The following is an 18,926-nucleotide window of genomic DNA, read 5'->3' as shown; positions in this document are numbered from 1 at the left end:
AGACCTAGGTCTCTCTTGTTCCCACCATGACCATGACCTTTTGACAGAACTGAGGAGTAAGTTTGTGGCTGTTTTGGAAAATGTTAATTGGTGTCCAGACTGGTTTCCAGTTACTGTGTTTGTTTTCCCCCTGCAAGTGTTTAAGAATTAGACTTCCTCAGGATTTAGGTGGATTGAAAGGCAAGTGGAATTATCTTACGTAACCAAATCCCCAAGGTTCCTAGAATTGTTTGTGGATAACCAAACATCATCTGAGACTGTCCGCTAGCTGCAGAGTTAGTTGAATGCCTCTTGTGTGGGAGCACAGTGGGGTTGTGTAGAATTGGTGTAGGCTCCGCCTGTTGTTCAGGCTTAGTACCCTTTTTGTATCTTCAGTGGGGGATAAGTGAAAAGATGACTTGCTTGTGTTAGATTCCCATGGCTGTCTGGATCTGGTGGCTTGAAAGAAAGTGGCCCCCATTGGCTCGTAGGGAGTGGCACAATTAGGAGGTGTGGCCTTGTTGGAGGAAGTGTGTCACTGGTTGTGGGCTTTGAGGTTTCCAGTGCTCAAGCCAGGCCTGGTGTCCCTCTCTTTTTCTGCTGCCTGCCAGTCGGATGTACAACTCTCAGCTACCTCTCCAGCACTGTGTCTGTCTGCATGCTCCTACCATGATGATAATGCGCTAAACCCTGAACCTGTAAGCCAGCCCTAATTAAATGTTTCACTTATAAGAGTTGGCATGGTCATGGTGTCTCTTCACAGCAATAAAACCATAACTAAGATACTGGACGACTGTCCTGAAGACTTTATAGGAACTAGGTTAGAAGTTGCTTCTGATAAACATCTCCTCTCTCTGCCTAACAGTGTTAGCCAGTATAATACATTTCTGAAGAACTTGCGTTTACTGAAAGAAAAACCCAGCTCAGATACTTTTGTTATCTGGACAGTTATGTCTATATTGTTATAGAAACAAGCCTGTTTGGAGTTCTGCTTAAACTTGAGTCTCCTAAGGGACCAAGGTTATTCCTGCTTTAGTCATGCAAATTTCTGACCTTGAGGTGGTGAGTGAGTGAATGAAGTATTTTTGGGGCTGAGGCTATAACTCAGTCACAGAACACTTTCCCAGCATGCACCAGGCCTTTAGTTCAGTCCTTACTCCCTCTCAGTTAGTGGCCTCAGGTTCTGACTGACTCTGCTGACTCTCTGACCTGAGGGATGGAAGTTTATAGACTGAAGGGTGCATTCAGTGGAAGGAGCCCGGAGGCCTACCTAAGAGCGTCATTTTCTCCAGGACATTAATATCACAGTAGTTCTGACCAATGGAAATTCAGTGTCCATTAGCCACAGCTCTGAGACACTTTGAAGTAAGGAAACGGAGGTAACTACAGCTGAGGAATGGATTTCAGTGGCACATGATTGACATCTAGAGACTAGAGATCCAGAAGAGGAGGGAATCTCAGTGACGGTAGGAAGAACATGAAACCCTTGGTTCTCTAAAACTAAGAGTGACCAACATGGACAGTTTGCCTCTGCATGAAGCTTGAAATAGTTTGAATAGGTTGTTTCCTTGAAAAGCTACATTTAAATGAAATTCTTTTATAAATTACACCCATCCCTATTTTTTTTTTTTTGGTTTTTTTTTTTTTTTTTTTTTTCGAGACAGGGTTTCTCTGTGTAGCTTTGCGCCTTTCCTGGAGCTCACTTGGTAGCCCAGGCTGGCCTCGAACTCACAGAGATCCGCCTGCCTCTGCCTCCCGAGTGCTGGGATTATAGGCGTGCGCCACCATCGCCCGGCCATCCCTATTTTTAAATCTCAGTAGGATACTCATTACTTGCAGAAATCATTGATTTTTACTGTGTAAATCCTGTACGTAAATATATTTTTATGGATCACATTGACTTACATCAAACTCCTGGGTTGGGTATTTCAGTTGATGCATTTTCTGACTTAGAAAATGAATACTGCTTCCTCCTCCTCCCCGTTTGTGTAAAGAAGAACTATTTAGCCCCATTCCCCTTCCCTTGCCTGTAATAGTTCCTTTACAAGGTTTACCAAGGTATTGGCAGAGAGTCACAAATGCATACTTTGACAAGCTTAAAGTCTGCAGGATTTGAAAATGTTTGCCAATCGAAGTACAGCTTAGAATAAGCGTTGGAGGAACCAGGATTATCAGTCACATGGGCCTGTTTTCTTCAAGGGAAGGAAATCAATGAAGCCTTTACACCTGGAAGGCCTGAGGAAATGTTGTCTGACAACCTGGTGATCCTTTGCTAGTCTGTTAAGGGGCCAAGCTCCACCTGAATCCCCTCCAATATCCTGAGAACTGTTTAGGCCCTAATCCTAGGCTTTGTCTCTCAGTGAATAGAACTCATCCCTATGAAAGATGCCCCATGTGCTTTGCATCATCTACCACTAAACTTTATCCTTATGCTTATCACAGATCCTTCCTCTAGGTCCTAGCCCTGAGCTCAGTTTACCAGCCAGTAGAACTCACTCTTATTGCCGAGGTCACAGGTGCTTTGCTACTCTTGCTCAGGGGTTTCTGTGTAGCTTATGCCTGAAGCTTTGCCGTGATGATGCTCACGTGGAAACAACGTTTACTATGCTTCAGTGTGTAAGAAGAATAAACCACAAGGTCAGACTCTGGAACAGATTTTGACTCAGTGTCTGCAAAGATGGTACTGACTCAAGTTCCATTCTTCACCTCCCGTGGATGTCTCCCTGCGAGCCGTGAGGTTTTCAAGGGGAAGGAGGGACTGTGCTGATGCCTGCGTGTCTCTTCTTTGCTACTTTGAATATGTAATTATTTAGTTTGTAAGATAGGATTTATGGCCCACTTTCTTAGTTATGTGTTCTAGCCAACTTTATTACAGAGACCTGACTGTATTTTACCTGTGGTTTAATGCATTTATCCATTTGTTTACACCCCACCCACCTTCTACATGTACACAACAGGGTTTTATTTACACACCATCTTCTCTGTGTATTTCGTAGGATTTTGTTTATATTGTATCCACAAAGAAGCATATTTAGGGGCTGGAGAGCAGGCCTGGTCAGCGAAGTGCCTGCTGGTCATACAGCTGAGTTTGGATTCTAAGCACCCACATCAGGAACCCTAGTGCTGGGGGCTAGGTGGACGGGCAGGCAGATCCCTGGAGCATCTAGCTGAATTTTTCAACTCCAGGTTCAGTGAGAGACCCTATCTCCAAAAGGAAGGTAGAGGGTAGTAGAGGAAGGTGCCTGACATAAATAAACCTCTGGCTTCCACATGTTCATGTATGAATGTGTACACACACACACACACACACACACACACACATCCGCATCTAGAAGCTAAGATAATGGTTGTTAGTTGTTTATTTTAAAAATCTGCATCAGCAGCTCATGCGCTCAAACATACCTCTGCAGTTGGCACTCCGGGCTGGACCTCAGTGTTGTCCATGGATGTCTGTAGGAGATTAAGACTGTAACTTGCTTAGCTGTGTATGCCAATGCCATTTGTTTGTTACCACCTCATTCTATCTGAATGGATTTGGCTTCTAATTAGCACAGGCCAGTTCTTTCGAATTGCAGACTGAACAAGAAGAGTGTCCAGGATGGATATGCAGAATTCCATTGTCTTGTATTGCAAAGCAGAGTGTTGAAACTACTGTAACCAAAACTATAGCACCATTCTGACATAGGTATTTCTGGTAATAATCACATAAGAGTCTCTGAACTTACTAGTTTCTTTGAGAGAGAGAGGCGGGGCACTAAGTATAATTATATTTTTAGTGGGAAAGATTAAATACTGTGAAAACTTTTAATTTATCTACAGATAATGAAAATGACATGGTCTCTGAACGGAGTCATTTTACGAATTTGTGTAGGCAAATCTTTCAGTTGTAATTATGAAATTAGTAGGATGAGAATCTTACTATGTGGCAGCCACAGAGTAGAGAGTACTTTCCAGTTGTATAAACGCTGTTTGTGTTCCTTTGTTTGGAAAGAAGATGGATATATCAGAGCCTGGCCATCAGCAGAATTTTGAATCCTTCACAGACGTTGACTTCATTTTGTAAGTGAGTAACCTGAAGCCCAAAGGGGAGGCTTGAAAGTATTAAAGCTACATGGCTTGAAAAACTTGACCTAAGCAATGTAAGGTGTTTCTTCTAATTAGTCTAAAAGCTTAACAAACACAGCAATTTTATCACTAGCTGTGTATTTTGGGTATTTTCTTGTTTGCAAGAGTCATGTTGTATTTATCTCAAGAAAAGATTAGGATGTAAGGATGTGAATCTGAGGATCCCAAGAACAGACTGGGGGCTGGTTGATTTCTGTGCACACTTGGCCTGTGACATCAAGTGTCCCTCTTGACCTTTTACCATGTGTCTAGTTCTTGTAGACTTGTATTTGGTTCTTGAGGCAGAGAACCTTATTGGTAGAGCCCATCATTTTAGGTGGTAACAGGAAACCATGGCTCTTGGCCATTTCATAAATGACTCTTTTTTTTTTTTTTTTTTTTTTTTTTTTTGGTTTTTCGAGACAGGGTTTCTCTGTGTAGCTTTGCGCCTTCCTGGAACTCACTTGGTAGCCCAGGCTGGCCTCGAACTCACAGAGATCCTCCTGGCTCTGCCTCCCGAGTGCTGGGATTAAAGGCGTGCGCCACCACCGCCCGGCTTCATAAATGACTCTTTTTTGAGTCAAGATTTTTTTTCAAGTTCAGTCAGCCATGTGTGTGCATGGGGTTGTATCAGGTGGTGCAGAAATGGCTGTTGAGAGACATCTGGATCTGAGTGTATAGCAGAATTCCCCAGGAAGAGTGGATTGATACCCTACGTGGTGCATGAGAAAATTAGTCAATTTTTGGTTTAAAACATTTTTCTTAATCTGCCTTGGGAATGAATTTTACATATGCACACACACTTTCATGGGGTGGGGTTTGGGGAGAGGGCAGTGCCCAGGACTGAACCTGTAAACATATGCTCTGACTCTGAGGTAATCTCAGTCATTGATTTTCGTCTTGTCTTGGGCAAACTGGACCTGTTAGTTCCTCTGACATTCTTACGTGTTTGCTATCTTTGCCTCTTTGAGGAACATAAACATTTGTGTGTGGGTCATTGGCACAGTTTGTTACGGTAGCTTGGTTTGCTAATTCATGTGGAATTTTCTTTTGAAGATGTTACTTCAAAGTGTTTCCAAAGTGCTTTGAGTGACCAGGTTCTCATTGTTCTTTCAATTTCTGGTAAATACTTATTCTTCTCTATGTCTTGAAAGAACTTGGCTTCAAAAGGAAAGGTTCTTAGATTTGTTTCTAAAACAGTTATTAAGTCGTTGGACTGTATACGGGCTATGGGGTGTGATATAACTTGTGTTCTTGGGACTTCCTGGTGAGGGAGGTGGTGTCACTAATTTCACATGGAAGCTGCTTGGAGTGTAATAGGTATGAGTTGGTGGAGAATTAAAAGAATCAACAACTTTTAATCCTACTTTTTGTTAAAGGGAACTGTAAGATAGAAGACATTAATATTCAGATGTAATATGGAGGTAATTAACTACCTGAATCTAAAATTTACTTGTAAATATATATATATATATATATATATATATATATATATATATAATAGTTTGATTCAAAATAATTAAGACCTAATAAGTTCAGGTAGATAACTCATCCATTACTGTGAGTTATTCCATCACTTTGGCTAGGCCAGAAAGGAGAGAGATGTCATTACAGGGACCTGAAAGGCAGTCACATAGCAATACATTTCTGAAGTGCAGATGGTTTCACCAGTGAACTGAGAAACTTGGCTTGCTTTAACGTAACTGATAGCAGACAACCACATAGGCATTTACCATGTGCTGACCAGGGGCTGTGCATTTTAAGCACAAAGGCAGCCCGATTCTTGCCCTCAAGAAACTGTGTTTCAGTAACACCAGGAAGGTTCTTTTAGCACTCTTCTTGGTAGGGATTTAAAAGCAACTCAAACTGTTCCCATCAAATTGGAGGCGTGGCATGTTACTGAGGTCATTCTAGCAAGATATGGTGCTGAAAAATCATCTCAGCATGTAAATTTCTCAGTGAAAGCTTCAGGAACCAAAGGCGTATTTGGGCCTTCCAAAGGTAACACAGGGATTGAGGTTTTACTTTCTGGAAAGTCCAGTGTTGATTAAAAACAAACCCCTTCGAGATTGTGGACAGAAGTTCTAAGGAAAAAGCCAAATACATGTTAAAGCTTCTGTGAGGTCAATGGACTGATTGGAATCTTGCCGTTCTGGAGCCAAATCCTCTTGGACTCTCGGTAGCCCTTAATAGCTGGCTAGTCATTGCCCACTCATATGGCTGACCGTACATCATTTTGGAGTCATTTTGGAATATACTAACAGATCACTAGCTTCATTTGTGACCTCCTTTTGCTCTACCACACTGTCACTACTTTAGAACATGGTATTTGGGGGCTGCCTGATTTCATTTTCCCGAGCCATAGCCATCCGTATTTGGTTCACGCTAGAACATGAGAACTGTGTCTTCTTGATCCTGTCCTTTTTCATGTATATAGTAGTTCCCATCAGTGAACCACAGAGGAGAGTTTCTTGGCCTCCTAGGCTTGGCTCACCGGTTCAGATAAGGTCCCTAATGGAGTGGTTGTGTTTGTTGATGTTGTTTATATGTTGTTTGTTGATGTTGTTTATAACCTTGGCGGTGTCCGTTTGTCAACTCTGTGTGGCCCTGCCATTTGCCCAGGGAAGTGATGAAGTGCCTTTTCCTTCCTGGAATTTGGCCACTCTTGATGAGAAGGAGTGCTCCCAGGTCACACTCCAAATGCGTTATTCCCAGGTGTGTCAGTTTTGTGTTATTCAGGAACATTTATTTCACCATTTCCCACGGCACAGTTGGTTTTACTCTTTCCTTAAGTGTGCATCCTATCTCTTTGGAGTCCTCCTGCCCCAAATCTTTCCCTTCAACTCCCACATTTTAGCGGGTTCCAGTTGCTAACTCTGTCTTCCTCTCAGGGTACCTCTGCTCACAAAGTCAGCTATTCTTTCCTGAGGTAAAAAGGAAGGAAAGCCAGTTTCAGAGGCAAGCTGAGAAGGGTTAAACCGTGGAGTACTTGATCAAGTTGTGTATTTTACAACCCAGCCCAGCTCCTCAGAAAAGAGTGTTCTCTATTCCCCGGGAGAAGCCTGGCATTCTGGGACTTCTGGCAGTCTCAGGAAAGCTTGGGAGAAGAAACCCAATTCACCCTTGCATGTTCCCTTGGCTAATCTCCAACAGCTAAGACCACATACTGAAGGGGAGATGAGGCTCTCCTTGAGGACCCTGGGATGTTTTCCCTGTGAAGAGGCCTGGCACCAGCTGTAGGAGCTGGCAGCAGGAAGCCTTGGGTACTCTAGAGGAGCGGTTCCCCACCCGTGGGCTTCCGTCTCTTTGGGGTCACATATCAGATACCCTGCATGTGAGATATCTATATTACAATTCACAAGACTAGCAAAGTTATAGTTACGAAGTAGCAACAACAATAGTTACACGGTTGGGGTTTACCACCACATGAGGAGCTGTGTTAAAGGGCACAGTGTAGGAAGGTTGAGAACACTATTCTACAGGGAGACTGGACCTTTTGGCCACGAGAGCCAGACTGTGCTTTGACATCTTAGGAGACACGGCAGAGGTTGTTAAGGCTGTTTTTTTAAACTGTTACAGAGAAGGAAGGAACGGCCTGGTTAAGCTGTCTACACTGGGGTGCCAATGGCAAGGTTAAGCTGTGTACACTGGGGTGCTAGTGGCTTGGTTAAGCTGTCTACACTGGGGTGCCAATGGCCAGGTTGAGCTGTGTACACTGGGGTGCTAGTGGCCTGGTTAAGCTGTCCACACTGGGATGCTAGTAGCTAGGTTGAGCTGTGTACACTGGGGTGCTAGTGGCCTGGTTAAGCTGTCTACACTGGAGTGCTAGTGGCCTGGTTAAGCTGTCTACACTGGGGTGCTAGTAGCCAGGTTGAGCTGTGTACACTGGGGTGCTAGTGGCCTGGTTAAGCTGTCTACACTGGGATGCTAGTAGCCAGGTTGAGCTGTGTACACTGGGGTGCTAGTGACCAGGTTAAGCAGTCTACACTGGGGTGCTCATTGCCTGGTTAAACTGTCTACACTGGGGTGCTAGGTATTAAAGGAAGAAATCAGTTACTTCATATTTTGTCTTTTATGTTCTCCATTTTTTATTTTATGTTCTTCATATTTTTATTTTATGTTCTTTCAAGGCAGACTCTTAATTTGCACAATGTATTGTTTATAAGAAAGCTTGTTCAGCTTTTAAAAATTCTTCTAATCAAGTGCAGTCTCAGTAAGAAAATGTGGTTAAATTGCTCTTGTGCTATCACTGGTCTCTATTATTATTCACACTGTTTCCCTCCAAGAACAGTAATTGAACTTGGCTTGTATCAGGCTTCAGAATCAAAGCAGGCTTGCTGCATGTCTACATCCTCTGTGGTGGCATATAATGGTGACATGGTGGCATTGCCTCTCAGTGTTGCTTAGGAGAAGCCACTGCCTGTTAGCCAACTAACCGACCAACCAGCCAGCCAATCAGATGACCCCCCTGCAAAGAAACCTTGGCACTCCCCGATGAAAGAGCACTGGAAAGAGCTGGTCCTACAGTTGTGAAGGGGAGCTTGCCAGTGTCTTACGAAGTTCTGGGAGCTTTCATTTTTTTTTTCTTCCTCAGCTGTGGCTCTTATGTCCACTCCTTTCTGCTCTGGGATCTTTTCTTTCTTCAATGTGCTTTTTTTGGGAGCAAACCACCAGTAGTAAGCACAGAGGCATTTAAATATTGCCACAGCAGGATTTGAAGGAGTAGGAGAACCCCACCCACAATCTTCTGCATGTCACTAGGTCCATGTCTGCAATAGTTTCTGCCTTACCTTAAAAAATTATTTTTCCCCCACTGTGTGGTGGTGACACATGCCTTTAATCCCAGCACTGGGGAGGCAGAAGGATGTGGATCTCTGTGAGTTCTAGGCCAGCCTGGTCTACAGAGCGAATTCCAGGACAGGCTCCAAAGCTACACAGAGAAACCTTGTCTCAACCCCCCCCAACCCCCAAAATTACATTTTTTCCTTTCTTCTTTCCAATCCCTCCCATTCATTCTTCCCAACCATACTCTCAAATTCATGGTCTCTTTTTCTTTAATTGTTCACACACACAGACACACCCTCCTCCCCAAAGACACCTGTTTATTCTGTGTCATGTTACTTGTGTGTATGTGGTCTCGGGGTTGACCGTTGGGTGTTAGATAACAAGTTAGGGGATTGTTCCCTTGGAAAGACCATTTCTCCTGCTCTCAGCAGGTCCCCATTGAATTGTCTGTAGTTCTTTTTGCAGAGTTAGGCCTCCTGAGTCTTCTCCCTTCCATGTTAGCCTGTTTGTCATTGTTGTTGAGGGCTTGTTTAGTTTCCCATTTTTAACTGGATCCTAAACGCATGTTTAAAGCTGCAAGGATAATTGGGGACTTGCACTCTGTAGACATTCATTGATGTATGTCCAGTCTACGTAGTTACCTGCTTGTTTAGTCCCAGAAATGATTTGTCTTCACAAAACACCTCCATTGTGAAAGCAAGCCTGCCTCTTAGACCAGGCTTTCCCCATGCTGAGTCTGACAGGGGGAAGGTCCCCAGGGTGCTCCCACCACCCTCCCGGTTCAGCTGCTGCCCTCCCCACGGTTCTGCTCCTTTGGAATGAGTGCATCCAAGCCTCCTTTGCTTCCAGCCCTCAAGCTCCTTGCTAACAAAACACCTTTAAACCATCACACAGAGAGAGGGGACCTCAACACCTTTCGGGAGATCAGAGTCCAAAGAGCTTGAAGCTAGAAGATGAAAGTGTCACCCAACAGTTTGAGACAGACTCGGGGCTTTTCATCATGAAGCTAGAGCTGTCGTGGTGGGCGCAATAACCCAGGTAGTTCAGTAAACTTGAGTTGGGACCCTTTCCCCTCTCTCCTGGTATAACCCCAGAGAAGTTATGTAGCCTTTGAGTTGTCTTCATCTGATTAGGTTGTGGTTTCCCTTCAGCACCCCACCCCGTTCTTTCAGGGATTGAACGTAAGAGCATATCATGTATGACAGCCTGTGATTGTAGTTGAGGTACAATTTTATATATATTATTGAGGATGCAGGAAGGCCTTTTAAAACACATATCTTGGCTACCACACACACAGTCTTTTTAAAATATACTTTTCTTTTCTCAAGTGGCATAACAAAAACTTCCCTTTTTGAACTGTGTTCCCGTTTTGACCCTGCTTTTTGAAATTATTATAAAAAGGAAATAGTCACAGAGGCTTGGCATGTTGTTGGAAGGTGGTGTTCTCGGGGCTCCTTAGTAACTTGTGTTCATGCGCAGCTTCCTGTGAGGGACACTGTGTTCTTCTGGTGTCTCTTGTTACAGAGAGGCTGTAGGAGAATAATACGGCTACTTCACAGGTTTCAGAACGAGCAGTTGCTGGGATGGAGAAAGGTTTCTTTTGACAGCTCTTCTCCTGGGGACAGAGCGGTAAGTGTGCCCGCTTTACAGAGACGGCCATAGGGAGTTTTGGTAATTTGTAAGAGTGGATTCTGAATGACGTGACTCTTCTGATTTGAGTGACTCTAGCCGGGGACTACACAACAGATCCTTTATCCAACCACAACCACATGTGTTTATTCCTGTGAACACTCATTTATAGCATCAGTGGTCCTGTACACAGCTTGCCTCTCTTAACTCGGTCACACTGTTTGGAGAGTCTTGGTTCCTGTGGAGGGAACCAAACTTAGGCCTTTGCTCTGGGAATTGGAAGGCCAAGCGGAGGGGTGTCCTACTAACTTGGTCTAGCTTCCACCACATGTAAGTTATGTTATCTTTACCATAGAGTTTGTTTGTTTACCTGTAGAAAGGAAAGCAGACCGCCTTTGACGTTCTCCTTTCTTTCCTCTTCCTCTTTCTCTCATGTTATCTTCAACAATAGAGTCTTGCTTCATAATGGGAGGACCTTTTCCCTGCAAGTCTGTCAGGAACAACTCCCTTGTCATAGTCTCTGGAGACCTTGTCATTGGCAGCCCACTCGCCAGAGCACTTTCATCCCCAGCATGGCAGTATCTTCCTGAAGAGTATTAGCTGTCAGCCAACTGTCGCCCACCCCAGCTTTTTTTGTCCTTAAAATGTTCAATTTTGGTTCAGTTACACGAATTCTCAAACTCAGACACTTCCCTGAGTAATAAGGATCCCAAGTAACTTTACCTCCAGGCAGTTCAAAGTCAGCTGTGTTTTGGTTTTTCTGTTTGTACGTATGACAGTAATACAAATGTTTATTAATTTTTAAATGCAGTTTATTTAATGTAATTATTTTGAGACAGGGTCTCAATTTGTTGGTTGGTTACTTAAATTCACTCTGTTGCCCAGACTGGCCTCAGACTTAATAGTTCTCCTACTCAGTTTCTTGAGTGTTAAATTAAAAATAAATATGTGCCACTATGCCTAGCTGTCATTTTCTTAAAGGTACATTTTCTCTTTTTCTGTAGTTTGTTGATTGACATACATGTTTCTTGTATTTCATTATTCATATATACATGTTGAAAGGGTCATGTTTGATTTAGTTGTGAAAATCTGATGGAACAGGATGAAGAAGCATGCCTAAGCCTTTTGTTCAGTGGGTTCACATCTGTGTGCAGGTTCTTTGATCACATATACCTCTGTGTGTCCTATACTTATCCCCCTTAGCTGTGTTGTTTGTATTATGATAAAAAGGGAGATGTAAACATCTCACTACCATTTTTATGCCAAAGTTCTAATCTTTATGATTTGAAAAAATGTGCTTGCCCATTGTATCAATTTCTATAGTAAGTTAGCAGTTAATCTGAATGGAAAGGGGATAGTTCATAAGGTACATGACTGGAAATCTGAGGAGATGCCTTAGATGGGTCTGGTGGGCAATGTTTTCCTGACACCAGGCATAACTCTGCTTGTTTGCCTAATCGCAACTTGGTCTCTCCACCAGGATAACTGGGGTCAAGTTGGCAAGCAGGGAAGAACATTTATTTCTCAGTGGACAGATAAGGAGGGGTGGTAACGACCTTGTTTTTTCCTTATAAGCAGCTCATTGTATGAAGGATGTACTTTAATTTACTTATTTTCTCCTAGACCGGATGGAAGACTGATGAGGAAAAGTAACAGCATGACTGAGGTAAATGGACGTTTAATTCTTTTATGTTCTAGTGTCTATTCCCTGTCTTCTGAGACGGTCTAAAAAATGATCATGACAAACTTGAATATATAAAGATTACTGAGGACTTCAGATGAAGCAGTCAAACACACATTCCACCTAATTAATTTAGTTATATATGTGTATTGAACAAGCATGTATTTATACTTTTCTTCCAAGTATATAATTACATAAATTGCATGAGCCTTTTCATTGTAAGAGTCGTGTTTCAGAATGTTGCTTACACTTCCCACAGCGTGGTATAGTGTGTTAGCTGTTTGTCATCCAGACTTTTCGGACTCTTCGTATGATGCTGGCCCCTGAATCTTGACTCCCAACTGCAAGTATCCATTTGTATAATGGAGGACAGTTGCTGGCTTCCTTCCTCAGACTGGTAAACAGCCAGGACCTCCATTTGGAACAGTTTATATAACTGCTTTTATGAGCTCAATATTTTTTTCTCCCTTGTTTTCTTGTTCTTTGTTCTCCTTGTTCATTGTATTTATTTTCGAAGTTGTTGCATATACATTGGTGTCTTAGTTAAGGTTACTATTGCTGTGATGAAACACCATGACCAAAGCAACCTGGCGAGGAAAGGATTATTTCAGCTTACACTTCCATATCTCTGTTCATCACTAAAGGAAGTCGGGACAGCAACTCCAACAGGATCGGAACCTAGAGGTAGGAGCTGACGCAGAGGCCAAGGAGGGGTGCTGCTTACTGGATTACTCTCCATGACTTATTCAGCCTGCTTTCTTATAGCACCCTGGACCACCAGCCCAGGGATGGCATCACTCACAATGGGTGGGGCCATTCCCCATCAATCACTAATTAAGAAAATTCCTTACAGGCTTGCCTACAGCCTGATCTTATGGAGGCATTTTCTTAACTGGTTCCTCCTCTCAGATGGCTTTAGCTTGTGTCAAGTTGACATAAAACTATCCAGCACAATTGGTTACTAGTTTCCCATCCCCCCCCCCCCCCCCCCCCCCGACTAAAGATAGACTTTCAGCTCTTTTGATCATAGTCTCTGGTATTCATGTATCTATCTTTTCAAAACATAGAAGATGCATTAAGTGTCACTTTATTGGTTTCTTCAAACATGTTAGATCGCTGTCCTATTTCCTGTTGAAGATTTAAAGATGACCCTTGACTGTTAGGATGCACTTAGCATTCCTGCCCCCCCCTTTCTTTTTTACTTCTCTTCTTCCTCTACCTTCTCCTTCTCTACTTTTATCAGGGGTGGGGAAGGAGTGTGGGCTTACACTGGCCCCAGACTTAAGAGTCTGTCTGTCTCAGCCTCTGGGACGATTAGATGTGCACTGCTATGTCCAGATCTCCATTTGTCTTAGTACAGCCATGTTCTAGACTGCATTTAAATATTAATATTCGCTAAGTTATGATAATTATTTGGTTTTGTCTGAGTGTTGTGATGTATGTTGGCATGCACCAGCCATTCTGCTTCCTAGTTGACTGCATGGGGGTGTTTTGTGCCTCTAGGAAATGGTTAACACTTTTCTTTATCCCAAAAATTCAGAATTCCATGCTGGGGACTCCCTTCCACAATTCCGCTCTCCTTTTCCCTCCCTCCCTCTTCCCCTCCCTCTCCCCCTCTCCCTCCCCCTCTCCCTCCCTCCCTCCCTCTCTTTCTCTGACATTTGTAGTTTTTCACCTAGCAGCTCAGTTTGATGATTTTCTTGCCCTCTTCTGTCATCAAAGTCAGAAATGATGGATCAACCATTTCTTACACTGTGTGATTCTGACCTGCTCCTCTGTCTACCCTTTTTTTATTTCTCAGAATTCTGTGATTACATTGGGCCCATTTAGATAGTCTAGATAATCTCCTCATTCCTCTTTTATTGTGACTAAAAAAAAAATACATCACATCATTTACTCTCTTGATCATGTTAGTATGAGGTAGGTAGTGTTAATATGCATCTTGTTTTGTAAAAGATTTGAGACTTTTTTCATCTTGGACAATTGTAACTTACTGATGGAGTAACAGGTCTTTCTCTCTCTCCCTAACCCCTGGAAGTCATCATTCTTTCTCTTTTGTCATTGGAATCTGTTGCAGTGTCTCCTTGAGGCTACTTGCTTCCTAATGACTTGACCAATCATGCATGAGCAGCACATGATAGAATCTTTTTTTAAGGATTGAATACTATTCCATTGACAATGCAACCACATAACCACATTTTCCTTATCCATTTATTTGTCAATAGATATATAGTACGGTGTCTTCTATTCTTGGCTATTGCTAAAACTGCCACAGTCAATATAGGTATGCAAATCTCTTTAAAATCTCATTTTCAGTTATTTCAGATATATTCCATAAATGGAATTACTACATCATATGGTAGTTTTCTGTTTAACTTTTTTGAGGAATTGTCTGTGTGTTCTCCCTACCAGTTGTAACATTTTACATTTGTAAGAATGTACAAGGTTCCAGTTTCTCCACTATCTTGTCAACACTTATCATTATCTGTTTTTGTGAGGAGCCATTCTAATGTGTGGGAGGTCACATCTGTTTGTGCTTTTGACTTGCTTACCCTGATTAGTGATGTTGAGTATCCATTCATGTACAGTTGACCACTTGTTTATCATCTAGGGAGATGTCTGTGCATTGAAAATTTTTGGTTATTTGGGTTTTTTGTTGTTGAATGATAAGAGAGATCTTTACATTGGCCTGTTCATCCCTTTCAGATACATGGGTGGCAGATGCAGTCTCCTGCTCTGTAGCTTGCCTTCCATTCTGTTGATGTCTCCCTTTGCTGTGCAGAAGCGTTTTCATTTTGTTTAATCCTGGTACATTTTGCTTTTGTTGCCTGGGCATTTGGTGTCACATCCAAGAAATCCATTGACAAATTACATGCCCTGAACCTTGGTTCTTACATTTTCTTCTAGGAATTTTAGTTTCTGAGCTTACTTTTTACAACTCAAATCCATTTTGACTTAATTTTTGTAAATGGTATAAGTTAAGAGTCTAAACGTGTGTGTGTGTGTGTGTGTGTGTGTGTGTGTGTGTGTGTGTGTGTGTGTGTGTAGACTTTTAGGCAGGCTGTTTTTCCAGGGTTATTTTGGTCCCTCTGTCCTCAGCCCTGAGGGAACCTCAGAGCCTGTGCTTTGGCTCCTCAGCCTCCGAAGTTGCTCTGCTTTCCAGCATGCACAATACTCTTGGTGTCTGTTATCTTCTGTGGTGTGGCTTCCGTATCTTCTGTCTTTATGAATTTGTCCTTATCTTGCCATACTATCATTTTAATGAAGACTTGAAGGAAAGCCGAGGGAACAGGTCAGTTGTAATGGCCACCCACAACCCCCAAGTATTGCTTTTAAAAGTTATACTTGGAAGACTTGAAAAAAAAATGTACTCCAGAAATAATTCACAAATCCATTTTTTTGTTTTGTTTATTTTATTTATTTATTTTTTAATTTGTCTTGTGGTGCTGGGAACTGAGCCAGGACCTTGGGCATGCCAAGCAATTGCCCCCTCCCCCCAGCTTCATTCTCAACTTCTTTGCTTCCTTTTTGGGAGTCATTTGACCTGTGATGTGCCAGGACCCAGAGCCAACACTAGCAAATTTACTTTCCAAGTATTATTTTAATATCAAGGTAAACTGAGACTTTTGCCATATGAAAAGGCAGTATGAATTTATTATTTCCTTTTTGAATTTATATAATGAATAAATGTATATCTCTATATTACCATGAAGCTTTAGCCAAATACTTTTTACAGTGGTAAGAGGGCACCAGCTTTTCAAATTGTTGTCTCATGCTGTGAGGTGAGACAGCTGCTTTTTCTGTGACTGTGTTTGGTTATTGCAGGACAAACATGATCTTCCTTCCTCCCTCCCTCCCTCCCTCCCTCCCTCCCTCCCTCCCTCCCTCCCTCCCTCCCTCCCTTTCTTCCTTCCCGTGTATGTGTGTGTGCATGTGTGTGTGTGTGTGTGTGTGTGTGTGTGTGTGTGTGTATGAGAGAGACAGACACAGACACACAGACAGAGGGAGATTGAGAGAGGCTCTCCCTACGTTGCCTTGCTGCCCTGGAACTTTCTCTGTAGACCAGGCTGGCCTCAAACTTACAGAAATCTGCCAGCCATATCCTCCCAAGTGTTAGGATTAAAGGTGTACACCACCATGTTGGACCGGACTTTGTCTTACAAGATGACAGAGCTAGGTTCTAAAGAACTCTCAAGAGTGGAGTTGCCTTTGCCCTTTGTGTTGTTTATTCACAGTAGGCTGGGGATGTGACTCAGCAGTGGAGAGCATGCCTAGCCTCTGGGAGGCTCTAGACTCAATCTCCAGCACCACAAAGGGGAGCTTGGAGCTCAGCATGCTAGTGTGCCCAATGTCCTGCCTATTTCAGTTTAGGGTTCACGAGTGGCTTCTTGAAAATTTGAGATTGAGGCCTAGAAAGGCCTTGGATTCATCATGGGCTTTTTGTGAACTTCAAAAACATTTAGATAGAGGCTTATAGATTCTAAAAGGAAAGAAGGGAGGTGAGCGTCTTAGTCAGTGTTCTGTAGCTGTGTACTATGACCAAGGCAACTTACAAAAGAAAGCATTTGATTGCGGCCTTGCTTACAGTTTCAGAGGGTGAGTTCATGACCTTCCCGGCTGGGAACATGTGCAGGCAGGAAGCTATGGCTGCGGGAACAGGAGCTGAGAGTTCTCATCTTATCTTCAAGTTAGAGGCAGAGATAGAGAGATTGGGCCAGGTGTGGGCTTCTGAAACCTCCAGGTTCACCCCCAGTGACACACACCTTCTCCTACAAAGGCCACACCTCCTAATCTTTCCTAAGTCAGTTCTACCAACTATGGGAGCCATTCTTATTCAAACTACCAACAAAGGTTAAGGACTTAGTTTTTAGTTAAGAAAACATGAGTTCTATCTGTTTTACGATAATAAAAATGAAAGCAGCGCAAAATAGAAAAGCTGAAGCAAAGGATGTGGAGTGGGAACTATTAGAATTTTTTTCCTTTCAAGTTATTGACCACCGTAATAAATGCTACTATTTCTGTTAAGCCATCCTCCTTCATTTGTAAAGTTCTTTTAACTTTGGAATTTTACAGTGCTCTTTCAAAGTTAATCTTAAACTGTTCCCATGGTCTAAGATCACCTTTAAGGTCATAGGAATGTACTGTATTGTCTAGCTGGGAAACTTAATACCTAACAAGACCCTGCCTCAGAAAGTATGAGAATCATTGTAAAACAACCGTTTGCTAGATGCGAAACAGTAGCTGTCAAGAGTGTGGCCTGAATCTGGCATGCCTACCCGGATGTAGAGACAGGCACTGTGTTCTGTGGGAATGGGGCCAGTGCTCAGGCCTGGAACATGCCAGTCTGTTCTCTAACCTGAATGTGGCTGTTAGCTCTGACTCAGCCCCTTTACAGCCCTTCCCGTTGCCTGTGGGATAACAAAGCAACAGTGAGCTTGACTCGGGCCAGGTGTTCCCAAGGGAATTTCTGGCTGGACACCGCACTGGTGTCTTTTCTGGGAACACAGCAGTTTGTGTTGAACCTCAGCAAGTGTGTGTCTTCCAAATATGCTTTTACCGGCTTTTGAACTTACCCTGGTCGTCACCGAGGCTGTCTGGACTTAGGATCTGTGACGTGGACTGTACTCCATCGTCTGGAAATGGCATTATGTGCTGCCTCCTCCTTTTGAAGCTGAATTTAAGAATATATGTTTGATTCTTGGGGGATTTTCAACATTTACTATTTTCATCCTTTTGCTGAGATGATTGTTATGAGACCTGTTTGAGAAGTATGTTCTGTTTGTGATTCCGGCTCCGCTGTGGAGTCTTCTGTCCTATTTACCATCATCCCGTTCCTTTCAGTGTGAAACTAGTGAGGCCGATATGGAGAAGAAATGATGAACGTTTTCTAGAAATCTTACGTAGTTCAGAGACTTATTTCAGTGATTGAATCCTTTTTAGTGGAGGGCCCCTGGAACTGAGGTTTATCAAGGCCCAGGGGTCGAACCCCAGCAGTGTAGATATAACCAAGCAGAAAAACAAGACGTCTACCCAGATACCGTGTGTCAGCTCAGTGATGGTTGGATCTCAAGAGGTTGCCCTGGAGGACTCAGACTTGGAACTTAGGGACATGACATCCATTGTTTGTTGTTGTGTTTGTTTTAAAATTAGGGGGTACATGATTTTAAAAGCCCATGTATTTAGGCTTTAGGAATGTTAATGAGTTAGCAGTAACTATCCATCCTGATAAATATTTTAAGCATGCTCTTGGTACTAGGAATTGAACCCAGGTACCTCTTTCATGCCAGGCAAGTACCTTACCACCAAGCCACACCCCCAGCCTCATGATGAGTATTTAATTCTTCACTAAAATCCCGGAAATAGATGTGGCTGCTCACTGAAGGAGACCAACCTGAGGCTTGTGAGGCAATGAGATGAACCTTGCCTGAAATCATGCGGTCAGAAGATGAAGGAGCTCAAGCTTCATCATAGACTCATCTGATTTCCCAGACGGGTTAGCTGTGCCTCACTGACTACATACTGCAGTGACATGTAGGAGGCAGCCACAGTGAGAATTTTCTTACACTTCACATCCACGCAAAGGCATGCTGAAGCTATGGTGACAGCGTTTTCCTTAGAGAAGTGGCGGTTTCTTTCTGGGCCTGGTGCTTCCTTAGGGCAGGGACATTTCCAGTTTAGGCGGAAGGTGTGTCTGTTGGTTCAGGCTTCTCAGGGATGGCATGTGCCTTTATTCCCAGCACTCACGCTC

General features: G+C 43.0%; 1 protein-coding gene across 14 annotated transcripts in view; it reads left to right on the top strand.

Annotated features, from left to right (window-relative positions):
- Positions 1-18,926, top strand: part of Sgms1 (sphingomyelin synthase 1) — a 275,114-nt gene that overhangs the window by 144,346 nt on the left and 111,842 nt on the right. For 6 of the 14 annotated variants that reach the window (XM_076562225.1, XM_015989531.3, XM_076562218.1 and 3 more), the window contains exon 3: positions 12,121-12,163. The exons of 6 other annotated variants lie outside the window; for them this stretch is intronic. The gene's annotated coding sequence lies outside the window, so the exon portion shown is untranslated. Of the gene's footprint in view, positions 1-10,392; positions 10,498-12,120; positions 12,164-12,550; positions 12,576-18,926 lie in introns of those variants that run through there. 2 more of the 14 variants (XM_015989532.3, XM_076562250.1) reach the window with 2 other exon arrangements.

This window comes from Peromyscus maniculatus, chromosome 1, assembly GCF_049852395.1.
Source record: "Peromyscus maniculatus bairdii isolate BWxNUB_F1_BW_parent chromosome 1, HU_Pman_BW_mat_3.1, whole genome shotgun sequence".
NCBI classification, from domain to species: Eukaryota; Metazoa; Chordata; class Mammalia; order Rodentia; family Cricetidae; genus Peromyscus; species Peromyscus maniculatus.
The sequence above is the reverse complement of the archived record's forward strand: the minus strand, read 5'-3'. Positions and strand labels throughout refer to the sequence as shown.